This window comes from Lagenorhynchus albirostris, chromosome 13, assembly GCF_949774975.1.
Source record: "Lagenorhynchus albirostris chromosome 13, mLagAlb1.1, whole genome shotgun sequence".
Lineage (NCBI taxonomy): Eukaryota > Metazoa > Chordata > Mammalia > Artiodactyla > Delphinidae > Lagenorhynchus > Lagenorhynchus albirostris.
In genome coordinates, this window is record NC_083107.1 from 58,947,819 (window position 1) to 58,970,723 (window position 22,905).

The window sequence follows — 22,905 nt, forward strand, 5'->3', positions numbered from 1 at the left end:
TTTTATTTTTTTAAATTTTTAATTAAAAATTTTTATTTTTATTTTTGGTCGTGCTGCTTGGCATGGGGGATCTTAGTTCCCCAACCAGGTATCGAACCTGGGCCCCCTGCACTGCAAGTGTGGAGTCTTAACCACTGAACCACCAGAGAAAGCCTTTTTTTTTTTTTTTTTTTGCGGTACGCCGGCCTCTCACTGTTGTGGCCTCTCACGTTGCGGAGCACAGGCTCCGGACGCGCAGGCTCAGCGGCCATGGCTCACGGGCCCAGCCACTCCACGGCATGTGGGTTCTTCCCAGACCAGGGCTCGAACCCATGTCCCCTGCATCGGCAGACGGACTCTCAACCACTGCGCCAGCAGGGAAGCCCGAGAAATCCCTTTAAAAAAAATTTTTTTTATTATTTATTTTATTGAAATATAGTTGATTTACAATGTTTTGTTAATTTCTGCTGTACAGCTTGCATATTAATGCCTCTAGTGGTCATAGCTTTCTTTGATCAGCCCCAAATCCCTCGAATCCTTTCCAGATTGTCCTAGAGATTACAGAAGGGAACTAAAGCCCTTCTAGTCTCCCCTTGGAGTCTCCACTGGTTTCAAAGAATGAGTGACATACTACTACACTGATAGAAACAAACTTAAATGATAAGGACATAGCTTTTATTGATTTCACCATTAAATTGAGCTGTATGAATTGCCAATATTCATCCTGTTTTGACCCATAAAAATAGCTGTGTTATATGGTTCTACCTTATACTTTGGAGTTGACTTCTCTCCGTCCCATCAATCCCTGTTTGTATTGCATTCATTCATTTACCCATCCCATAAATATTATTGGGCAGCTACTTTGTGTGACAGGGTGTTTGCTTACATGTTTCTTTACCAGTCTCCTCTTCAGTATGGGCCCTGTCTTCTCTTGCCCAGGCGACTGCTTGCAGACTCTAGTGTGCCCCCAAATGACCAGGAATGCAGATTCCTAGGTCTCTCCATTGAATTCAAATTCAGTAGGTCTAGGGCGCAGCTAAGATGATGCTTATTCATTTTAAAGCAGCATCCAGGGTGTTCTGAAACGGGTAGGTGTTTGCTACCCTTCAAGAAAGGCTGTTGTCTTCCACAGTGCTGCCCAAGTGATCTTTCTAAAATGGTATTCTTTGTCACTCCCCAGCTTAAAATACCATAATATTTTCCGATTGACTACAAGATGAAACCCAAATTCCTTAGCTAACAGGGAAAGCCCGCCATGATTGGCTCCTGCCCCACTTTCTGGGCTGTCCTTCTGCCTCTTCACTTCCCTAAGAACACATGCTCCTGTTCTGCTGGGTACTTACTGTTCCCCAAACACCCACCCCTGTGCCTGGAAACTTGTCTGTTCTGGTCCCGCACTTGTAAACCAGACCAACCCACTAAGGGGCTGCCACCAATAAACAGGAGCCTGCTTCTTTTCTAGGTCTCCTCTCTCTTCCTGTTCTGCCAGCTTCTGACCCTTTGCCTCTGCTGCCAACCGATCTGGACTTTGTCGGTGATGACCTCCCGACTCTCTAAAGGGCTTGGCTGGCACTCCTCCCTGGCTCTCCCCACTCTGTAGTAAGCTTGACTTCGAGGTTCATGGCCAGCTTGCCTGCCCCACGCCCTGGAGGGGCCCACTCTGGCTCCAGGCAAGCAGAGATTCAACAGCGCTAGCTTTCTCTTTCACCTGGAATGCCCTTTCCTCACTTCTCAGCCAGGGGAGCTTTCTAAGACTTAGCTTAAAAGCCATGCCCTTAAAGATACCCTTTCCGATGCTCCCAGGAAGAACTAGCCATTCCTTTCTCTGGGCTCTCCTGGTACTCTGTGCAGACTTGGAACTGCCCTTATCATACTGATGTGCACAGTTACCTCCTTCTTGGGGCCAGGAACTTAATAGACCTGCTACTGTGCCAGGTGTTCAGTGAGTGCTTCCTAAATGTTTATGCAATGAACAAAGGCTTGCTGACTTCCATTCTGCCCCAGGTTGACACCCTGGGTGCCATATGCTGGTTACCTAGGGGACGCTAACCACAAATTGCACCATCAGTAACAGAACGAAGTTTAGAAATGTGCAAATCCTAATGAGGCTGTGGTTCTTTCTTCCTGGGCTCATTCAGACCCCTTAGATGAATTTATGGCCGTGTTGTTCGTGGTTACCTTATTCATTATTTTCTATACTGCATACTTTGACATCCCTGCTCAACATCACCTGACCTTAGGAATTAGTTCACCTTCTTTTTTTTTTATTAAGATATGTGCTCCTAAATTTTTTTAATTAATTAATTTATTGTTTGTTTTTTATTTTACGTTGGGTCTTTGTTGCTGCACGCAGGCTTTCTCTAGTTGCGGCGAGCAGGGGCTGTTCTTTGTTGTAGTGTGCAGGCTTCTCATTGTGGTGGCTTCTCTTGTTGCAGAGCACAGGCTCTAGGGCACACGGGCTTCAGTAGTTGTGGCTCAAAGTCTCAGTAGTTGTGGCGCACAGGTTTAGTTGCTCTGTGGCATGTGGGATCTTGCAGGAACAGGACTCAAACCCATGTCCCCTGCATTGGCAGGTGGATTCTTAACCACTGCGCCACCAGGGAAGTCCTAGTTCACCTTCTTAAGAGTTGTGCACTCTCTGAGTGGTATTCCCAGATGACAATTATCATGAGTCCCTCTGCAACTTATTAATAATTATAAGCAGAAATAGGCTTAGCAATGTTTAATACATGTATTGTTAAAACCCAATACATAATACTTACAGAAGAATAAAGCACAGCTTATTCTCATGGTTAATTTCAGGTTTTTCTTTTATTACTCATCTCACTAGAGGGTGACCTGTGAAAGGGTAGAAATCTGTGTCAGGACAGGTTACATCTTATCTGAGGGTTTTTTTTTTTTTTTGCGGTACGCAGGCCCCTCACTGTTGTGGCCTCTCCCGTTGCGGAGCACAGGCTCCGGACGCGCAGGCTCAGCGGCCATGGCTCACGGGCCCAGCCGCTCCGCGGCATGTGGGATCCTCCTGGACCGGGGCACAAACCCGTGTCCCCTGCATCGGCAGACGGACTCTCAACCACTGCGCCACCAGGGAAGCCCGCTGAGGGTTGTTTTTGTTGGCTATACCAGGAAGAGCTCATTATAGGAGTTTTACTTGTGACCTGATCCCACAGCATGGCCCCTAAGGACAGTGCTGGGCCGCAATCAGGCTCCAGTGAACACTGTAAAGTCTAAAAGTCATGAGGGGTGTAAAAGGTACACCCAGGTCTCCACTTGAGATGCAATACCCAAACATGAGACAAACACATATGATGCCCAGCATTATCTTATAACAGACAATGATTTGATATTTAGGAGCGAGGACTAACTTTTGCTTAGAGGTGGGGATATTCAGCATCTTCTGAAAGTAATCATGAGAATGTCAGGAAGAATTTGAATGATACTTTTACATTTTATAGGCATTGTCTCATTTATTCTCTACAGAGTTATAAACTCTGTTTGTAGGCAAGGAAAACAAAATTAAGCATTTCGACCAAGATCACAGGACATAGGGACTTTACAAGTAGGTTTCCAGCTTTAAAATCCACTATTTTATACATGATGCTGGATTTTGTTTCCTGTGGAGCAGCTAGATGTGCCAATTGGATTGTCATGGCCAAGGTCATGGGTTGTATGCTTAGCTGGCTCACTTAGCCACCTGGAGAAAAGGACTGTATGTTTCATCTTCATTCCTTCCAGTGCACATGGTTTCACAAATACGTCATTGGTGTTTTAGCAATCAAACTTTATTGAACATCTGTTTTATGCCAGGCTCTGTGCTTGGTGCTGGAAATGTAGTCTTGCCCTCAAGAAACTCAGGATTTAGTAGCAAAGACAAACAAGGAAATACAGTGTGATAAGGACTTTGATAGAGGCACACATGGGCATAAATGGAGCCAGGCGAAGCACATCTAATTCAGAATGGAAGCTGGGGTCAGCAAAAGTTTCCAGGAATCTCCTGATCACACAAATCTTGAAAACTGGTTAGCTAGGCTAGTTGGTGACAGCCAGGGGAAAGGCACTGCAGGAAGAGGGGACAGCATGTGTGGACATGCATTACTGTGAAAAAGCATGGAGATCTGGGCAATAGCAAGTGGTCTAGCTTGGTGAGAGCTTAGAGTAGACAAAGTGAGGTGGGAGAGGTAGGTAGGGTCCAAACTGAGCGTGGCCTTGGGGTCCATGCTAAAGAGTTTAACTTTGGCTAGACTGTTTTAATGAGTCATGCAGGATTTTAAATTGGAGTGGGGATGTATATTTCATAAAGATACCTCTGAAAATCATACATAGGAAGAGTAGATAGGGAGCAAGCTTGGAGGCAGAGCCCTGCGTACCCTGGGGAGTGGCCAGAGGGGGAATGAAGAAGACATCAGAAAGGGACAGAGACTGTCACTGAAGACCGAGTCTATCCAGCGTCATGACAAGCCTTCTGCATGCCAGGTGTCGTGCTATGTGTTCTTCATGCACTGTCTCAAATCGTCACACCAGCACCAGGCGGTGGATATCAACCATCCTCATTTGTAGATGGTAAAACTGACACTGTGGCTTGCATAGCTGTACATGTTGGAGCAGGCATTTGAACTCAGCCCTTAATTAACTTCAGAACCAATGAGCTTAACCTCTCTATCCATTGCCTTTTGTCGAGGATTGGCCTCATCCAGAATACAAAACAAGCTCTTTGTCTAAGACACAGGGACTCTTCAGACTGGGCAGCTCAAATTTTTTTCTCCATCGCATAGTGATAGAAAAGGGATCCTCTGTATTACAAGCCAATAAGTGGTAAGGATTCCACAGTGGCTTATCTAAAACACACTGCAGCCTCTATCTTTTGATGTAGCTGAGACACAACAGAGAAATTATTATTTTGCTAGATGGGGCTGGGATTGGTAGAGCTCAGGAACAAGTTGAGGTGATAATCCTCACTTATTCTAATCAATTGTGGCAGTTCCCTTTTTCTGGGGGGGCTATTGTGCCATGCTGTGCCATGCCGTGCCCTCAACCCCATCAAAGGCCTGTAGTGGAAGCAGCCATGTTACAAAATGGACTGATGATCTTCTGAAGATTTAGGATGGCAGACCAGAAGGGAGTGGGATGGAGGTCCTCTCTCCAGTGGAGGAGGCCAGGAGATGAAATAGTTAGGAGCTGTTGGTGGCCAGGTTTTCTACCATGAGGTGAGAGCTGGACTTCAGAGAGGAATAGGAACTTGATCTCCTGTAGGAAGAAGCAGAGACTGGCAGAGACAGGGTCCTTGCTTTTAGTTGTTTCTGAGACTCAGCTGCATCCCAGCCTTTCTTAAGATTAGATTCTTTGATTCTTCCTTGGATCCTATAAATGCCCCCAGTATCCTTCTAATACAAGCTGTTCTTCATTTAAGCTAGTTTGAGTTGGTCCTAACTAATTCATCAACTTCATCCCAAATTCTCTGAATAGTAATTGGCCCCTAGTTTCAAAAGGAGAATGATTTGGGGGAGATAAAAAGTGACCACTAGGTGGTAAGACCACCTCAGTGTGGGCAACTACACATAAAGGTTCAAACAGGTGAGTAGGGAAACTCTCAGCAAGAGGACATGTTTATGCCATGTTTGCAGCTGGTTTTCAAAAAGAGGGTTTACCTTAGTGGGGCTCCTTAGTCTATGTAGCCTGACTGGTGAAAGAGCTTGGCTACTTTTGGTTCTCTGTGTTGTAGCTGGATATCTGAATGAGGTGGGATTGTAAGGAGGGCTCAGTAGCTGCCCTTTCTGGTTGTAACAATTGACTTACTTTCCATTTTTGTCCAGCCCTCCATGTGGGAAACTAGAACTTGCCCAGCAAGGGGCTCACTGGTGTCTGTAGGCTGGGGTGTGTTCCCAGGGGAGCTTCGGGGTTAGTGCAAGTCCAGTGCTGGCAGTCAAAGCAAGGGAACTGAATTAGATCATATTCTCCAGGGATCCAGGAACAAGACACAAAACCCAAAGGGTCTCAGAAAAGATGTGACACCAAAATGGAGCAAAGGTAGACAATCTAAGAAAGTGGCTGCCAGTGGGACTGGTGTGCCCAAGACTCCCTTTGACTGATGTACGCTGACCTGTGTATATAGGTCTGTTTTTGTTTGTTTGTTTTGGCCACACCTCTCGGCTTGTGGGATCTTAATTCCCCAACCAGGGATCAAACCAGGGCCCTCGGCAGTGAAAGCACGGAGTCCTAACCTCTGGACCTCTAGGGAATTCCCTATAGGTCTGTTTAGATTAAAACCCTGGTTGCAGGTGGACAATTGTAGTACCCACTCAGGATTAGGTTACCTAATGGACAAGGACCCATGGACTTGGGGGAGGACCTGGTGGGTGCACACAGAGAAGGCAAAGAGGAGGGCAGCAGGTTAAGCAGACAGATTCTTCGACGGATCCCTAGTCCCAGGAAGCCCCTCCTTCCCCTTTCCTTGGCCATGGAAGCCGTGCAGCCATGAAGTGGAACACAATCAAGTAGCGTTCCATTATATGTCAATTTGTGTAAAAGTGACAGATAGGGGATTTCATACAACATCTTTATTTATCCAAATATTTGGCTCGTGTGGGTGAAGATCACAGGCATTTATCTGGGCTTTCTGTGGAGGCTCACCATGACATAAATAGACACAGTTGCCCCAGAGCATGAGTTTTGTTCTAATAGCTGTCTGGCACCCACTAATCAAGACGGTTGAATAAATAATGCTTCTCACTGACATTCACTTTATCCAGCATGGTGTCTGTGTCTTTCCATAGTCAGAGAGTTTAGTCTTTGTTGTTTTTTTTTAGGAGTTTTCAAAATTTTGTTTTTGAATTTAATTTTATTTATTTTTTTATACAGCAGGTCCTTATTAGTCATCCATTTTATACACATCAGTGTATACATGTCAATCCCAATTGCCCAATTCATCCCACCCCCACCCCCACCCCCACCCCCTGCCGCTTCCCCCCCTTGGTGTCCATATGTTTGTTCTCTACATCTGTGTCTCAAAGAGTTTAGTTTGTTTTTTGTCTTTTCCTGATCTGAGCAAATAAAGTACAGAAATGGTTGTTGAATCAACAAACCCAGGGCCTCCGTGCTGCTTTCTTGTGGGGAAGGAGGCAGCAGGTTGACCCAGACAGTGATGGGAGTTACTCTGGAGGTCTGGAGAATTGGGTTTGACCATCAAAGGAAAGTCAGAGTGCGCTGGTGGGAGGTGGATGAGGAACTCACTCAGCCGGCCCCTCACTCCCCATGTGCGAAGCAGACCCCTGATGTTCAAAGCTTAGCTGCTTTTGTTTTACCCTTGACTGTAGAGATAGGTAGTTTATAAGATGCATCAGAGTGAAGGAAGGCGAGGTTTCTGCACTGCCTGGAAATTGAAAGCCATCCTTTGTTTTTTGTGGGGTTTTTTTGTTTTTTTTTTTTTGGCGGTACGCGGGCCTCTCACTGTTGCGGCCTCTCCCGTTGCGGAGCACAGGCTCTGGACGCGCAGGCTCAGCGGCCATGGCTCACGGGCCCAGCCGCTCCGCGGCATGTGGGATCTTCCCGGACCGGGGCACGAACCCGCGTCCCCTGCATCGGCAGACGGACTTTCAACCACTGCGCCACCAGGGAAACCCCATCCTTTGTTTGATGGTAGTGAGCAGAGGAGAGGGCACTAGAGGCCACGACCAACCCCTCTGTCAGCTGTAGAGAAACAGCGGCTGGCCGGCGAGTCAGCAGACACCCACTTCTCTTCCTCTTTCCTCTGAAAGCGGGATGTGGCACAGGCGGCAAGGGACGTTTCTCAGAGTCTTCCGCCTAACCTGGCACAGGGCCCCACGGCTGCTGGACAGATTTAACACTTCTCACGTTACATCAGGATCCTGGTTAGAATTCTTTGGGGGTCCTCATCCACTGCAAGACAAGGTCCACACTGCTAAGCGGGCGTACGCTTAGCTTCCATCCCAGTGAGGCCCCACCTGCCTGTCTAGGTCCAAGCCACAGAAGGCTCTGGCCTCATGCCCTGTGCATGCTGTCCCTGGATTGCTTCTCTCAGTCTGCTTGGCTGGGGTCCATTCATCCTTTAAGACCCAACTCAGAGCGTGTTGCTGAGAGGCTTTCCCTGACTCTCCTGACCCTTTGCCCAGGGATACCGTTCTCCTTGGGGCTTCTCCTTGCTCATACACAGTCCTTTATTGTCTCATGCAGTACTTAACTGTCACTTGAATGTCCCCAACCCATTTCCACACTTCCCCAGCCTCACTAGGTTATGGGCACAGATGAGGTCACATTAATATTTAAAGTCAAAGCCCACTGGCTGCCCAGCCTCACCAGGATGGTGGCAGGACCTCAAGTCACCTTCCTGGGTCCCCTTCCAGCCAGTCTCTCCAGTGGGTCTTCAGGTGAGGTGTCATGGGACCATCACCCTGGGTCACTGCCTATTCTGCAGTATCTCCTCCTGCAGTTCTGGGGAAGCCACAACTGCCCTGGCCCCAGGGGATGCTGGTGCTGGGTACCATGCTAGCCCACAGGGTGGCCTGTCCTTAGTTCTACTTCGCTGAAAGCTCTGGGAGAATGGGAAGGAAAATAGACAGCCCTCCTCCTGGCTTCTAGACATGTTGGCTCTCAGAGCCCACAGGCCCAGATCTGTTCTCATGTTTCCTTATAGGGGCTTCCTTGTCAAATGGCAGAGAGACCTCCCAGCCTTCCCCTCGTGGGCTCCCTGCTCAGAGCCAGCTTCCCTCACCACCACTGGCAAGACCAGCTCAGTGCACAGCTCTAGCAGGCAGTGTTTTCATGAAACACAACACGAATGGCACCCACTGGAGCTGTTCAGTAGAGTAACTCTGACTGTACCTGTTTCCCAGACTCCTTGGGATACAGGCTCTAGAGAGTAAGCCCAGAAAGGCCAGGGAGTTCCTGCCTTTCCCTGTCCCAGGCCCTCCTTCCAAGCTCTCCTTGGATATGTTAGCTTCTGCCTCTTCCCAGCATGCTTGACAGTGGAGGGAGCCTGACCCTCACCCACAGATTGGGGTGCCTTTTGGGGCCTAGTAATTAACTAATACAAAGTCCATGACCAACTTCTGTTAAACAATTACATTTATGTGTCTGTCTCCCCTACTAGATTGTGTGCTCCCTCAAGGCAGGGACTGGATCTCATTCATCTTTATATCCCTGGAACCAACTACCATCAGTGTTGGTGAGTGAATGGGTGACTGAAAAGCATTAGGTTTAATAGGCATCAGTAGGTGATTTCTGAAAACTGTCCAAGCAAGGCTTAGCCCAGTTCTTCTCACCCTTGACTGCACATTAGATGTTAATTTTTTTTTTTTTTTTTTTGGCCGCCCTGCACCCCTTGTGGGATATTAATTCCCCAGCCAGGGATGGAACCTTGGCCCTCGGTAGTGAAAGCTCGGAGTCCTAACCACTGGACCGCCAGGGAACTCCCTTGACTGTACATTCGAATCATCTGGGGAGCTTGAAAAATATACTGATGCCCAGACCCCACTCCAGACCAGCTAAAGCCAGCTGGAGTTGAGAACTGCCCCCTTAGGCCCCCAGAAAGCCTCTCATGGCATTCTCAGAGGAGGCAGTCTCTTCAAAATCATCAGCTGGTGTTCACTGCACTCAGCGTCCGCAGTACACGTGGCGAGTCCAGAGGGGAGTAATAAAAAGTAGGAAGGGAACGCAAAGCATGTTTCTGTTCTGGATAAGAGCCACTGGGCACCTCTATCGGGACTGTCTACTGTGAGGTACGTCTGTACCTCTGCCCTGGGACTTTGGTCCTGCAATCCACCGTTGCCCAGCCTCCCGTGCACCTTTCGGTCACCGTGTGCCAGCCTGTGGCCAGTTTACTGAGGCCCTAACAGCCGCTGCACAGCAGAGTCTACTGTTCACTTACCACTCCTGGAAGCCAGGCTGGCTGCCGCCCTCAGCAGGCTCAGGCGACCTCTAGTTTAGTTGGCATTGGCGTCCTCGCAGGAGGTTGAGCTGAGGTTGCCGGCTGATTACCCAAGGCCTCGCGTCCACTTTGGGGGGAGCTGAGTAACTGCATAACCATTAGGGCGGCATGGCCATGGCCCAAGGTCAGGCCCACTGGCTCCTGAGCACGTGAAGCAACTTAATTTGGACTTCGGCTGCCACTGTGGCCGTGAGCCCCTGGAGCAGTTTCTGTTTGAAAATTTACTCATTAACCCTGTCATCATGGTTGTCTCTTGCTCAACCCCCTTCTGCCAGGGGCCCAAGGACTTAATTAAAAACCTTTAACCTTTTTGAAACTCACAGTCATTTTAATGGGAGCACTTGAATGGCGTTCTGTCCGGAGAAGCCAAGTCAAAAAACGGTTACCTGTTGTTTCTCAGAGGATCATAGGATGTCAGAGGTGGAGTCTTAGATCTCACCTACTGTGGGGTTCTCAAGCGTGACAACGCATTAGAACCCGCTGAGGAGTTTTAAAAAGCGCTGATGGCCGGACCTGACTAATTAAATAGAACCTCTCAAGGTGGGGCTCAGGCACCCGGTGTTTTTAAAGCCCCCTCGTGATGCTAATGTGTAGTCAGGCTTAGAACCATTTGGTGATTAAGATCCCTTTTCATATGAGAAAATTAGGACTGAGGTGTTTAAGGGCAATTCTGAGGCGTTAGCTCTGCTCCGATGTCCAGGGTGTCCGATGAGCCGGAGCGATGAGCAGTCATCTGTGTGTTCTGCTCTTTTCTGCCAAGTAGATCCCTCTGGACCACATGCCTGCTCTCTCACTTCTTTCCTAAGTCAGAAATCTCAGAGGCTTTAGCATCTGTCTTCTTCCTCAGTCCCCAGTCTCCTAAATTATAGATTCCGTAGATGAGCTGCAGCAGAGGGTGCCTTGCCCAGGAACCCCCAGCAAGTAGCTGTGCGAGGGTTCCATTTGCTGTTCCCACGGCAGCAATCTGCTCAATTTGACCTACTGAAGCCTGCGTGCCACAACCACGCCTAGAGCCTGTGCTCTGCAACAAGAGAAGCCACTGCAGTGAGAAGCCCGCGCACCGCAACGAAGAGTAGCCCCCGCTCACCGCAACTAGAGAAAAGCCTGCGCACAGAAACCAAGACCCAACACAGCCAAAATAAATAAATAAAATAAATTTAAAAAAAAGAAAACCCAGATGCCTAGGGCACACTCTGGACCCGTAAAATCAGAATCTCCGAGGGTAGGACCCTAGCATTATTTGTTTTTCAAGCTCTCTAGGTGATTCTAACGTGCACCAAAACTGAGAATTAGTGAACTAGATGGTCTTCATAATCCTTTCCACTCTCGAGCTTTTGCGTAGTGCAGAAACCATGTTTTTGGACTTTAGAATGCATTTCCATATCAAGCAATAATGGGTGTGTTTGGGAATTCAAAACACTCTGAAATGAAGTCTGGAAGTCTCACATCAAAGGGCTGATATAGGAGGATTTGGGAAGTTGTTAAATTTCCTCATTCTGACTTCTTCCAACTCTGCTTTACTCTCTTCTTAGTGTGTAGAGCCAGCATGAGTTTTCAAGTGGAGAGAATCACCATGCTTCTGAACCAAATCTTTTCTGGATTAGGAGGGATAATTAAGTGGACTTGGGTAAGGCAGTAGAGAGAAAGGGAGAATTAGTGGGGTTAAGAAAGAACTTTTCCCAAAACAAATGTGACTATTTAGAAAAGTACGTGTACTACTTGTATATGGAAAGTACAGAAAAGTACAAAGAATAACATTTAAATCACTCACATTATCAATTTTAGAGATACAGACTACCAACATTTCGGTTTACTTAGTTCCCCTTTAAAAATTTACATAAAGGTGGAATGATGGTGAGTATAAAAGTTTCGTATCCTGCTTTGCCACTTACTATTAATGTTTTGCACTAGATGTTGAAATCCTGATTTGAGTGGCTACATAATATTTTATCATATGGTTCCGTATTTTAGTTACCTGTTTTCTTACAAGTATCATGAAATATTGTTCCTTTTTTATAAATTTCCTTTCTAAATGGATATTTTTGGGCTTCCCTGGTGGCGCAGTGGTTAAGAATCCACCTGCCAATGCAGGGCACACAGGTTCGATCCCTGGTCTGGGAAGATCCCATATGCCATGGAGCAGCTAAGCCCGTTCCCCACAACTACTGAGCCTGCGCTCTAGAGCCCACATGCCACAACTACTGAGCCTGAGTGCCACAACTACTGAAGCCCACGTGCCTAGAGCCTGTGCTCTGCAACAAAAGAAGCCACTGCAATGAGAAGCCTGCGCACCGCAAGGAAGAGTAGCCCCCGCTCGCCGCAAGTAGAGAAAGCCCACGCACAGCAACAAAGACCCAACTCAGTCAAAAATAAATAACTATATTAAAAACTAATAAATAAATGAATATTTTTGTCCAAAATGCCTTTAAAATTACCTTTCTCTGTTGTGTGTGTGTGTGTGTGTGTGTGTGTGTGTGTGTGTGTGGTTGGGCCTCCTTCAGTTAGCCGAGGGCTTGCTACCACACACAGCAAAGATCATGCATATTGTTTGGGAAAGTCTTGCTTGTCTCCTTAGAGAGGACCAGAGGCCCTAACAAATACCTATGGCTTCCTTCTATTCATTTCATACATTTTGGTACAAAGATTTCATAATTCCGTCCCCACCCTGGCTATTCCCTGGGGCTACGAGAGAAAAAGAAAAATATTTTTTTAAAGGTCAGGGATTGTAGTGTCTCCTTGGCATGTTCCCACACAAAGTACTGTGCACACTTAAGGCTCTGTCTAAATAAATAACACAAATATAGATCTTGTCGGGGAGGGCTGTTGTTTGCTCTTTCTCTTGGGGCCCAGTGTAACTGTTTTGTTCACATGTTTATGGATTGAGGCTGGTTTGTGATTTGAATGAGGACCAAGTAGAGATGTATTTACATATTTGAATTAGGACAAAGTAGACAAGTAGATACCGACATTCACACGTAACTTGTTCTGGGAATTTGAGGAAGAAGATGATGAAAGGTGAAGGGGAGAAGAAGGAAAAGAAGGAGAACAAAGAAAAGGAGGAGATGAGGTTGCAAGGGCTCTAAAAAAACGAGGGCTCAATTTACTGTGCATCCAGTTCCCTAGGAATTCTATCAATATGCAGATTCTGATTCAGTAGGTCTGGGGTGGGACCCGAGAGTCTGCGTGTTCTAACACGCTCGGGGTGAGGCCAATGCTGCAGCCCCATGGACCTCCCTTGAGAAGCAAGGCTCTAGCTTGGGTTGTACCTTTTGGGAACTGGTGGAAAGGCGTGTTCTCTCACTGCTGCTATTCTTATGCTGCTTCTCTCACACCTGTTAATTACCTCTTTCATCACTAATGATGCTTTTTTGTCTTCGTGTCAAAAATGAGAAAGCATTTACAAAGCTTCTCTCAACATTGCATGGGAGTCACCTTCACTCTCAAAGTCCCTCCAGTAGCTTCTCCTTCCCCCCCGCAGCCTGATTCTTATTTCTCGATCTCATTTCCAGTCCTTTCCTGGTTTGAGTCACTCGTACATCAAATCTTCTGTCCTCCTGCCACTACCACACCTGGTTTTATTTCTCTAGAGATTTTAACGCACAGCCCTTGCACCAAGAACAGGCTTCCACCTTTTCTTTCTGGTTCTGCCTCAGAGCAAAATTACAAATGGAATCTCCTAACAGTGGATGGATTTAGATGAGACTCAGTTCATGGCTTTGGTGAGACAACTTTTGTTCAGCTCGCACACCACTTCTTCATGAAGTAATGGTCACCACAGTATATGGTTTCCAGAAAGTCTGGAGGAAGACAGATGTTTTCCCTAGAATGCAGTTTCTGTGTTACTGTGGTAAACAGGAATTTTCAGACTTGCTGGTGATGAAAGCCTTTAAAATTCTCTTTCGATGAGCCTAATCACCAAGGCTGCCTAACCTCCCTGTCACTGAGAATCTTACAAGGCTTGTTGCCCAAATGTTTGATTTTCCTGCCTGAAAACAATGATTTGCATGTGAATCACTGACCATACAGTGTAATGCCTAATACCATCCCTTTAAACCCACTGGGGACTCATACACGGTGATTAAACTGACAGAGCTGGAATGAAGCTTTCCAGCCCTAAGTCTGCATTTAATTTGTGAAACCTTAACACTGTTTTGGTGATAAACTCATTAGGTCTTTCCATGGTGTGTCAATTTGAAAACAACACAGTATTATTCAGAAGTTGGCTTACATACCATTCTATCAAATGGAACTTTCTGTTAACTGGCATTTTCACAGATTTATGGTGTAATGGTAAAGAATGTTTATAATGAGCCTGAAGCACTTGCTGAAATACCTTCTGAATCATCAAAGAAAGGTGCAATTTTTGCTCACTATAATATCTTTGAGGCTCATTCTTGGGAAATTGGTCAATGTATGCCTAACAGTACCTTACACTGGCAGATCAGTTTCTGGTTTATTTACTATTTTAAAGAACACTTTATCATTTACATTTAAAGCCGAAGGAATTGAGATGAAGTGACTTTCCTTAATTCCACAGGAGGCAGTCAGTGGAAAAGCCAGGACCCTGGACCCTGGTCTCCTGTTTCTTTTATGCTGGTTCCACCTCTGTCAGCTTAATCACCGTGTGCTCACATCAGAGAGGCTGCATGATTTTGAGTCCCAGATGATACTTACCTGCTTTATTTACCAGACTCGGCCCAAATAGTCAACCACATTACTTTACGGTCAAGATAAAAAAAGTAGGGAATTCCCTGGCCGTCCAGTGGTTAGGACTTGGTTCAATCCCCGGTTGGGGAACTAAGATCCCACAAGTTGTGCAGTGCGGCAGCCCCCCAAAAAGTAGAGACTTCCCATGAAAGAAAACAAAGTGTGAATCCCTGTTCCAGATGCTTAGATATTCTAAGTTTTGGGGTGTGCCCCTCCTTGGAGTTGCAAGATTGGTGAATTTTAGACATAAGTAGATCGAGTTATGATTCCAGGAGGAAGAGAAATGATCCAGACCCACTTGATGCCTAAATGGCTCCCTCCTTGGCCGTGTGTCGAGGCAACAACGGCTTTGTCGAAAGGTGCCCCAGCTCCTCTCCCAAGTAGACAATTTCCTGTCTCTGCACTTAACCTCTGTCTTTCTAGTTTGCCTCCCAAGTGTCCAATCCAAGGTCCTGAAGCTACTTATCACCAGCTGCCACTTGGTTTCCAACCAGCCTGGCTTGGCATCGGTGGGGGACGTTAGGTCTCAGGATGAAGCCTCCAGGATCACTCTCCTCTGCTCCAGAAACAACACTTTGAGGGGCATTCCATCCCCTCGCTCAGCCACCCACAGTCCACTCCTGCCTGGCCCAGCAGAGAAACAGCCATCCCATGCCATATCTGCAAACTGTTAGGTGAATAACAAAAGCCATCTTTTGTTTGGCCTAATAGCCTGTTATCTTCTTTGTGCTTATTTGAGGATCACCCACCATCTCAACGGAGTTTATACAATATAAAATCATCAATGATACGCGTAGTGCTTACAACGTGCAGCTTTGACAGGCTTTCAGGGTTCTCCAAACTTTCTCATTTCAATAAGCTAGGTTGTTGAAGTAGAAAGCTTTTTTCTCCCCCTGTTCAGGGGCAACACACTAATTTATAATTTAAAGAATATGCAAATATAATTCTTATTTACCTATGCGCCCTTCACTAATATTTTAATTATCTTTGATTCTTCCTTTGAAGGATGAAAAATTTTAAAGTACATGCTTCATATTTCTTTTGAGCCTTTTATCTTGTGCCTTTCTTGTCTTTGCTGATAGTTTTAGAGAAAGGTATTAAAAACTGTCATTGTACATACTGTAGGCTCCCAAAGGGGAGGAGGGAAAGACTTACAACTGATGTTAAGTTGAGGGTGGAGGGGAACTAGCTGGGGGTGGGGGGAGATGGCTGCAGACCTATCCCCACCAGGAGCAGAATCCATGGTCCAAGCCACTAAGCTTGGGGAGTGAGGCTGAGTCTGCTCCAGGCTGGGCTGGTGGGTAGGGGATTCTATCTGGGTGGAGCAGGCAGAGCACAGGGTGGCATTTCTAAGGAGAGTTCGGGTGCCCTGTGTGTATCCAATGTGTTTATCCAAGGGTCCATGTGTCCTGGGGAAGAGACTAGAATGAACAGGGCCACAACCAGGGGAACCAAGGTTCAGGGATGGGCCCTGGACCCAGTAGGGAGCTGGAGAGGGAACTGGAGTCAGAAATTATGGCAGAGGAGAGTCAGACGCATGGGCCAAATGTGGTTATAATGATGATTCTCCTCAGAGACTCTTTGCTCTTTGTGGGATGTGTAAGTAAATCTCCACGGCACACGTGGGAGTGCTAAAAGGTGATGATGAATTCCATTCAAGTCACAAACCAAGTCAGAGATGAGACAGAAACAGGCTGTAAATCTCTTTACTCCTAAACTCTGTCTCTCTCTAAAATGACAGACAACACTGGAGAGTCCGGATCCTTCTTCTATTCGGCTGGGATCAAAGAGCTAGTTATAAATCTCCTGCAGTAAAAAGTGTCAAGAAAATGATCAAAAGAGACACGATGCTACCAGTCATTCTTTTCTCATCTCTTGGTTTCTTTTCTAACATCCAAAGCAAATGTTTTAGAGAAGATTCTAAGGGTGATATGGTCACAGTGTAGGGTTTTACCAAGTACTCAGTGAAGTACTCAGTACTTCACTCTCCCACTGCCTAATTCCAAAGGTACATATGGCTCTTAATCTGTGGACTTTGCTCGGGGCCCAGGTTGGGCCTCATGCCAGGATGTTGGTCATGGGATCACATCTCTGCAGTCACCTGAGCATCAGCTGCAGTGGGTCTTGGAGGCTCATGGCTTTTTGACTGTGTTTGAAAGTGGACCAGACAGGTTTTGAGATAGGAAAGAAATGACACTTTTCTTATCACTCTGTGTCTTAGGTCAGGTACCCTGGAAGCCAAGCCCCAGGCAGGGGTTCAGGTGTGCATGTCTTGGTGGGGCAATGCTCTAGGAGAAAGGGTGTGAGAGAAGCTGAATGAGACAGAGGGAGAAGCTAAGCAAAGATATCTCAGCTGGAGTCAAGCTTCAGTCAAAGAAGCATAGATTTAAAAATTGTGAATCTCCGCCTGCCAATGCAGGGGACACGGGTTCGTGCCCCGGTCCGGGAAGATCCCACATGCCGCGGAGCGGCTGGGCCCGTGAGCCATGGCCGCTGAGCCTGCGTGTCCGGAGCCTGTGCTCCGCAACGGGAGAGGCCACAACAGTGAGAGGCCCGCGTACTGCAAAAAACAAACAAACAAACAAACAAAAAAATTGTGAATCACTGTGTTCCATACCTGAAACTTATATGATATTGTACATCAACTACCTCAATTAAAAAAAAAAAGAAAGAAAAGAAAAAGAAGAAGAAGAAGCATGGATTGCACCACAGAGCTGGTCCTACCCTGAGACAGGACTGCAGCCTTTTGTTACAGGGAGGGGGCCACTCTCCATCACTCAGACATTGGTTCGCTGCCCTGCTTGAGGGTGGTGGAACAGCCTCCAGGACGAGGGGCTCCTATGCAGTGGAGGGCAGTTCTCTAGAGGAGGGGAAGCTGTGAGCCTTTGCAGCCATCCAGCAGGGCACCAACAGAGCCTACTGACTACACAGGGATGAATGGTGATCAATAAGGGCCATTTGACAGAGCTGAAGTTGTAGAGATGCTTGTCATAGTCCTGCTTTCTGGTAATAGACTGAGCAGCTATTATTAGGAGACTGATCTAGGTTTTGTGGGTCCTGAAGCTTATTACAATTTGGGGATCCCTTTTAAAGAAAAAGGACACAGGACTTCCCTGGGGGCGCAGTGGTTAAGAATCCGCCTGCCAATGCAGGGGACATGGGTTTGAGCCCTGTTCTGGGAAGATCCCACATGCTGCGGAGCAACTAAGCCCGTGCGCCACAACTACTGAGCCTGTGCTCTAGAGCCCGCGAGCCACAGCTACTGAGCCCACGTGCCACAACTACTGAAGCCTGCGTGCCTAGAGCCTGTGTTCCGCAACAAAGAGAAGCCGCTGCAATGAGAAGACCACGCAACGCAAGGAAGAGTAACCCCCGCTCGCCGCAACTAGAGAAAAGCCCGCACACAGCAACAAAGACCCAACACAGCCAATAAATAAATAAATAAGTAAATTTATTTATGTATTTAAAAAAAGAAAAAGGACACAAAGCTGAATTCAAAATTAGGTTCACAGCCTGTGCAAGTGGCATGTCCTAAATCTAAAGTTTCGTTGGCTTCATCTGTCTCTAGGTGTTTAAGCTCCTTTGTGCAGAAAGGAAAACTTAAAGTTTAGAGCTTAAGTGAAATTGCCTAAGTACATCAATCAAGGAAGCGGTTGGAGCCAGAGCCCATCCTTCTGACTCATAGTCCAGAGCCTGCTGTGATAGCACCAGCCAAGCCCATTGCAGAGGACTACTCAGAGGGTGAAGAGATACCAAATGAGAACATGCTTTGTAAGCTCTCCCTGCAATGTCATGTGACTACAAGGCATTATGACTAAATGGGCAATTGATCTGTGAAATGAGATGATGCCAACTTGAATAATTTGGTAAAAGGGGAGATATATATATATATATATATATATTTCTCTCCTGAGGTTTCCACACTGGCTAGCTAGGTTTGTGTAATAGTAGAGCTCCCTAGTTTGATTCTAAGTTGTAAGCTTCAAAATTGGCATGAATAATAAATTGATAAATCTCCCAGGCTTGTGGCTACTTACCCAATTGGGGAAGCAGAAAACAGGCTTTATCACAGAAGACAAGAGGATTCCTCCTTATCACTCAACCAGAATGAATAGTTGATGAACACTCAGTGGTTCTTAAGAGGCAAGGCTGAGGAGATTAAGAGAAGTAAGGGGGGAGGGGCTCTTGAATTTTGGTTCAGAGCAATGATAGAGTAGGTTCCTAAAAACATCGTCTCTGTCCCAAAACTGTAGCCAATAGGCTCAGCTAACTCCACGTCCTGGATGCTACATTTTATGCCCAATGAGTTTTCCTTCATCCAGGTTTTCATCAGCAGTGGGTCTGAGGGGACCACCAATCCCCTGAAAGTGTAAAAAAGCCCTTCTTTCAGAGAACTTTTATTCACTCTGTTGGGGGTGAGGTCCAAGACTACAGGACTTGAGAATCTGAGCTGGTAGAGCTAACCTCCTACCCTGTGTGGGCATCCCTTGTGGAGTGTTTCTGTCAGGTGGTCATCCAGCCTCCAGTTGAGCCCTCCCAGTGACAGGGACTCACTTCTTCATGATGCTGCCTCATTGTTGGGAGCTCAGGACAGCTCTTCTTATTCTGCCCCGGAATCTGCCTCCCTTTCACTTCTACCCGCTGATATTTCTACCCATGAAGACTCATTCTGTCTTACTCAGGACTAAGACCCAGACTCCTTGTCATCTCCCTTTACTACCATGCAAATTGTTATACTTGCAATGATTTCTTTAAAATCTGTCTTCCTTGCTACACTGTGTAGGTATATTTGGCTTGTCTCTCACTGTTGCCCATCCCCTAGCTCAGTGCCTGGCATGTGATTGGTGTGTGAGAAATGTTTGTTGGATGAATAGATGACTGAATGAATGAACAAAATTCAGTTCTTTTTCTGCATGACAGCTTTTCAAATATTACAACACAGTTGTTAGACTTTCTCTCCTATGCCCCATCTTGCCTTTTTCTAACAGGCTGATTACCCTTCAATAGTCTCTTGCATTTTTCAGACCCGCCTAGACTTGTCAACTTCCCTCACTGGTATCCCTATTAAATTGTGGCTCTTACAAGTGTTCACAACACCACAGATGAGGCCTCACTAGTGTGGAGTAGAGTAGGATCATCTTGTGGACACCATGAGCCTTTTTCAGAAGGAAGGCTCCACGAGTTCTTTTCAGTATTTACGTGGAGAAAGCGAGGTTGAAGGAATTTCCATGTCCTGGCTGTTCCTACTCAGGCGAAGCAGTATGTCCTATCACTGCATTTGGAATCAGACGTATCTGAGTTTGCATTTGGGTTCTACCACTTGCAGCTGTGCTCTTGGATGTTACTTATACTTTCCGCCTTTTAGATTTGATATCTGTAAACTGGAGATAATACTACAAGTCTTCTGTGAAGATGAAATGAAATGATGTATGTAAAGTACCTGAGACATTTACTGACCTGCACATAGTAGACACTCAATTCATGGGGGCTAGAATATTTTTCACGATCTTTGGTTAGGGTAATATCAAGGGAATCAGATTCAGGTCAGATTCACACTTAATTAGAATACATGATAGTTAAAGCATGCTAACAAATAGAGACTAACTTTCAGAGCTTTGGATGTGAAGAAAATATTCAATATACATTCTGCATTCAAAAAGCAATGTGTATAGCGATTATAAGATCACCTAGGTCAACGTGATAATACTCTTTGAGATTTCCCAGAAGTTTTTATAACATAATCTTTCTAGGTGAAATAAGCCTGGGTACATCTACAAGGGCATATAGGCAGGACAATAAATAAGGTGACGCACACTTGGGAGGTTTTGCAGCTCCTATGGGCTACAGATTAGGCCACAGAACTGTCTTGTATAATATCTAGTAGACCAGAAGTACAGGACACAGCACAATGCTCACACCGAACTCAGAGCCACCGGATGAGCAGAAATAGTGTAAAATTGGAGAACTTAGAGGCCTGTTTCCTGGGACTGGTTTTCTCCTTTCCTGTGCACTTGACAACTAGGCTCAGATCCCTGCTCGAGAGCTCTGACAAGTGCTTGCCAAGGGTATCTAGACCTGGCGCCCTGAATTTTGCCTTCCAGCACATTAACTGGAAGGAATTGCTCCACGCTTCAGGCCCCAGTAAGACAGTGGATGTTTTGGGTTCCTTGAGTCCTCTGCTCTAAGGTACCCGGCCCGAACTCAGCCAGCTGAGAGGCCAGCACTTGGTTGGCCTGTTTGCTAACAGAGGACAGGCCATGATCAGCTCATAAGGTCTATGGAGAATAAAGGCATGAGGGCTTGAAACTTGTCCCTCTCCTATTTATGTCAGTGGCCTACTCATCTTACGTGAGTAGAAATTACTGGTGGCATGCTGTTTCTCCCTCATCTTCTAGCCTTTCCTGGTTTGCATGCAGTAAGGCCGTTTCTTTTAAGTGTCCCTCAGCTCCTGGGGGGATGGGGATGGGGTGGGGCATGTGGATATTTTTTCTCACTCACCACTCTGTTTGCAGAGTTCCTCTCTGCTTGGCCTTGGAGAAGGTTCTTCAGGGCCACTAAGGTGTGGGAGGGATGGAGAAATGAGTGTGGGTGGGTGTTAGTGGGTATGATGAAGCACAGAAGTTGAGGAGACTGGGTTTTCAAGGTCCTGGGATTTTAGTATCTTGTGGATTCAAAATGTGATTTTCCTTGCCCAGATTGTATACTGAAGATCAACCCCTCGAAATAGAAGTGGGCCATTCTGGGACTTTCCTGCTGGTCCAGTGGCTAAGACTTCACGCTCCCAAGACAGGGGGCCCGGGTTTGATCCCTGGTTGGGGAACTAGATCCCGCATCCCGCATGCTGCGACTAAGAAGCCTGCATGCCACAGCGAAGATCCCAAGTGCCGCAACTAAGACCCGCTGCAGCCAAATAAATAAAAAATAAATATTTAAAGAAGTGGGCTATTCACTGAGGCTGAGATGGGAGCCAAAGAGGGAACCATATCTTTTTGGAATCTTCCTAACTTTCCTTTTTGTGCGTCCCAGGGCTGCAACCAACAGTCCCTTAGATGTTACATTTAATGCGGCATTTTGACTAGGAACTTTATAGAAGTAATAACGAAAGCCAGTTGCAAAGAACTCCAAAATTAGAATGTGCACCGTTCAGACTTTTGTCCGTGGCATGTGACACTGCTTGCTCCTGCCTAAAAAGTACAAAGGTAACGCAAATTGATTTTTTTCCTTCCTTTGAAAGAAATAACACACAAATAGGGGATGCAAGTTAGAAGGTCTGGACTTTCTGTCTGTGCTAAAATTCTCTAACATTGGCCAAGATCAGTAAGATGGAAACCGCTCTCATCAGTAAATGGAAAGGACAATGGAAGTTACCTTCTTACCTCAAAAGAGGGATTGTGATTAGAAATAATTGAAATGTGAGTGTACTGGAAATAATAGGGCTTTGGGTGACATCACAGGCGTGGTCCCTATAGAATGGCCATCTCACTCCTCCCCACCTTCCCATTTCTACCACTGGTAGGACTGAAATCGGCCATGCAAAGGGCCCCTTTCCTCTCAGCACTGCTTGGAGAATATTGGAGGTGGGAGGAGCCAGGGTTTATGGAGCACATTCACGGGCTTTATCCATATGTGTTCAGAGCTTAATCAATATTATCTCACTTATTCCTCATGATAAGCCTTTGCGGCGTCATCATTTTTTAGATGCAGAAACTGAGACTCGGAAAGTTTAAGTCACTTGCTCGAGATCACACAGCAAATAGAAATATAATTCTTTCACTTCCTCCAAGTGTCTTTCTTATTCACTCTGGCTCAGATCAGCTTTCTGTTGTTGTTATTTTGCTCCTCTCGTCCTTTTCTGAGGTTTCCACCTTAGCTGCCTGTTAATTTCATCGGTGTATCTATAAATTCAAGTGGATCCAGCTGGATAAATCGACCAAATTGCAAACTCTATGAGAATAAGGAATTTTGCCTGTCATGTTCATGGCCATATCCTTTGACACATAGTAGGTACTCTATAGATATTTGTCAAGTAACTATTTGTTATTTAATGAATGATATATCCACAAAAACTCAGATCCAGGGATATGTTTGGGCTAAGGTCAGGCTTCTTGAAGCCCTGGGTCTGGGTTGGCTGTCCATGGGAGGTGTCCCCTGCGATTTGAGAGTCTGGGCAGGCAGTTTCTCCCCAGAGCAGGCCTGATAAACCACAGATGCAGGATCCATGCAGGATATATACCTGGGTTCTGAAGACCGTTTGCAAGAAACCCCATAAGGTAGCGTTA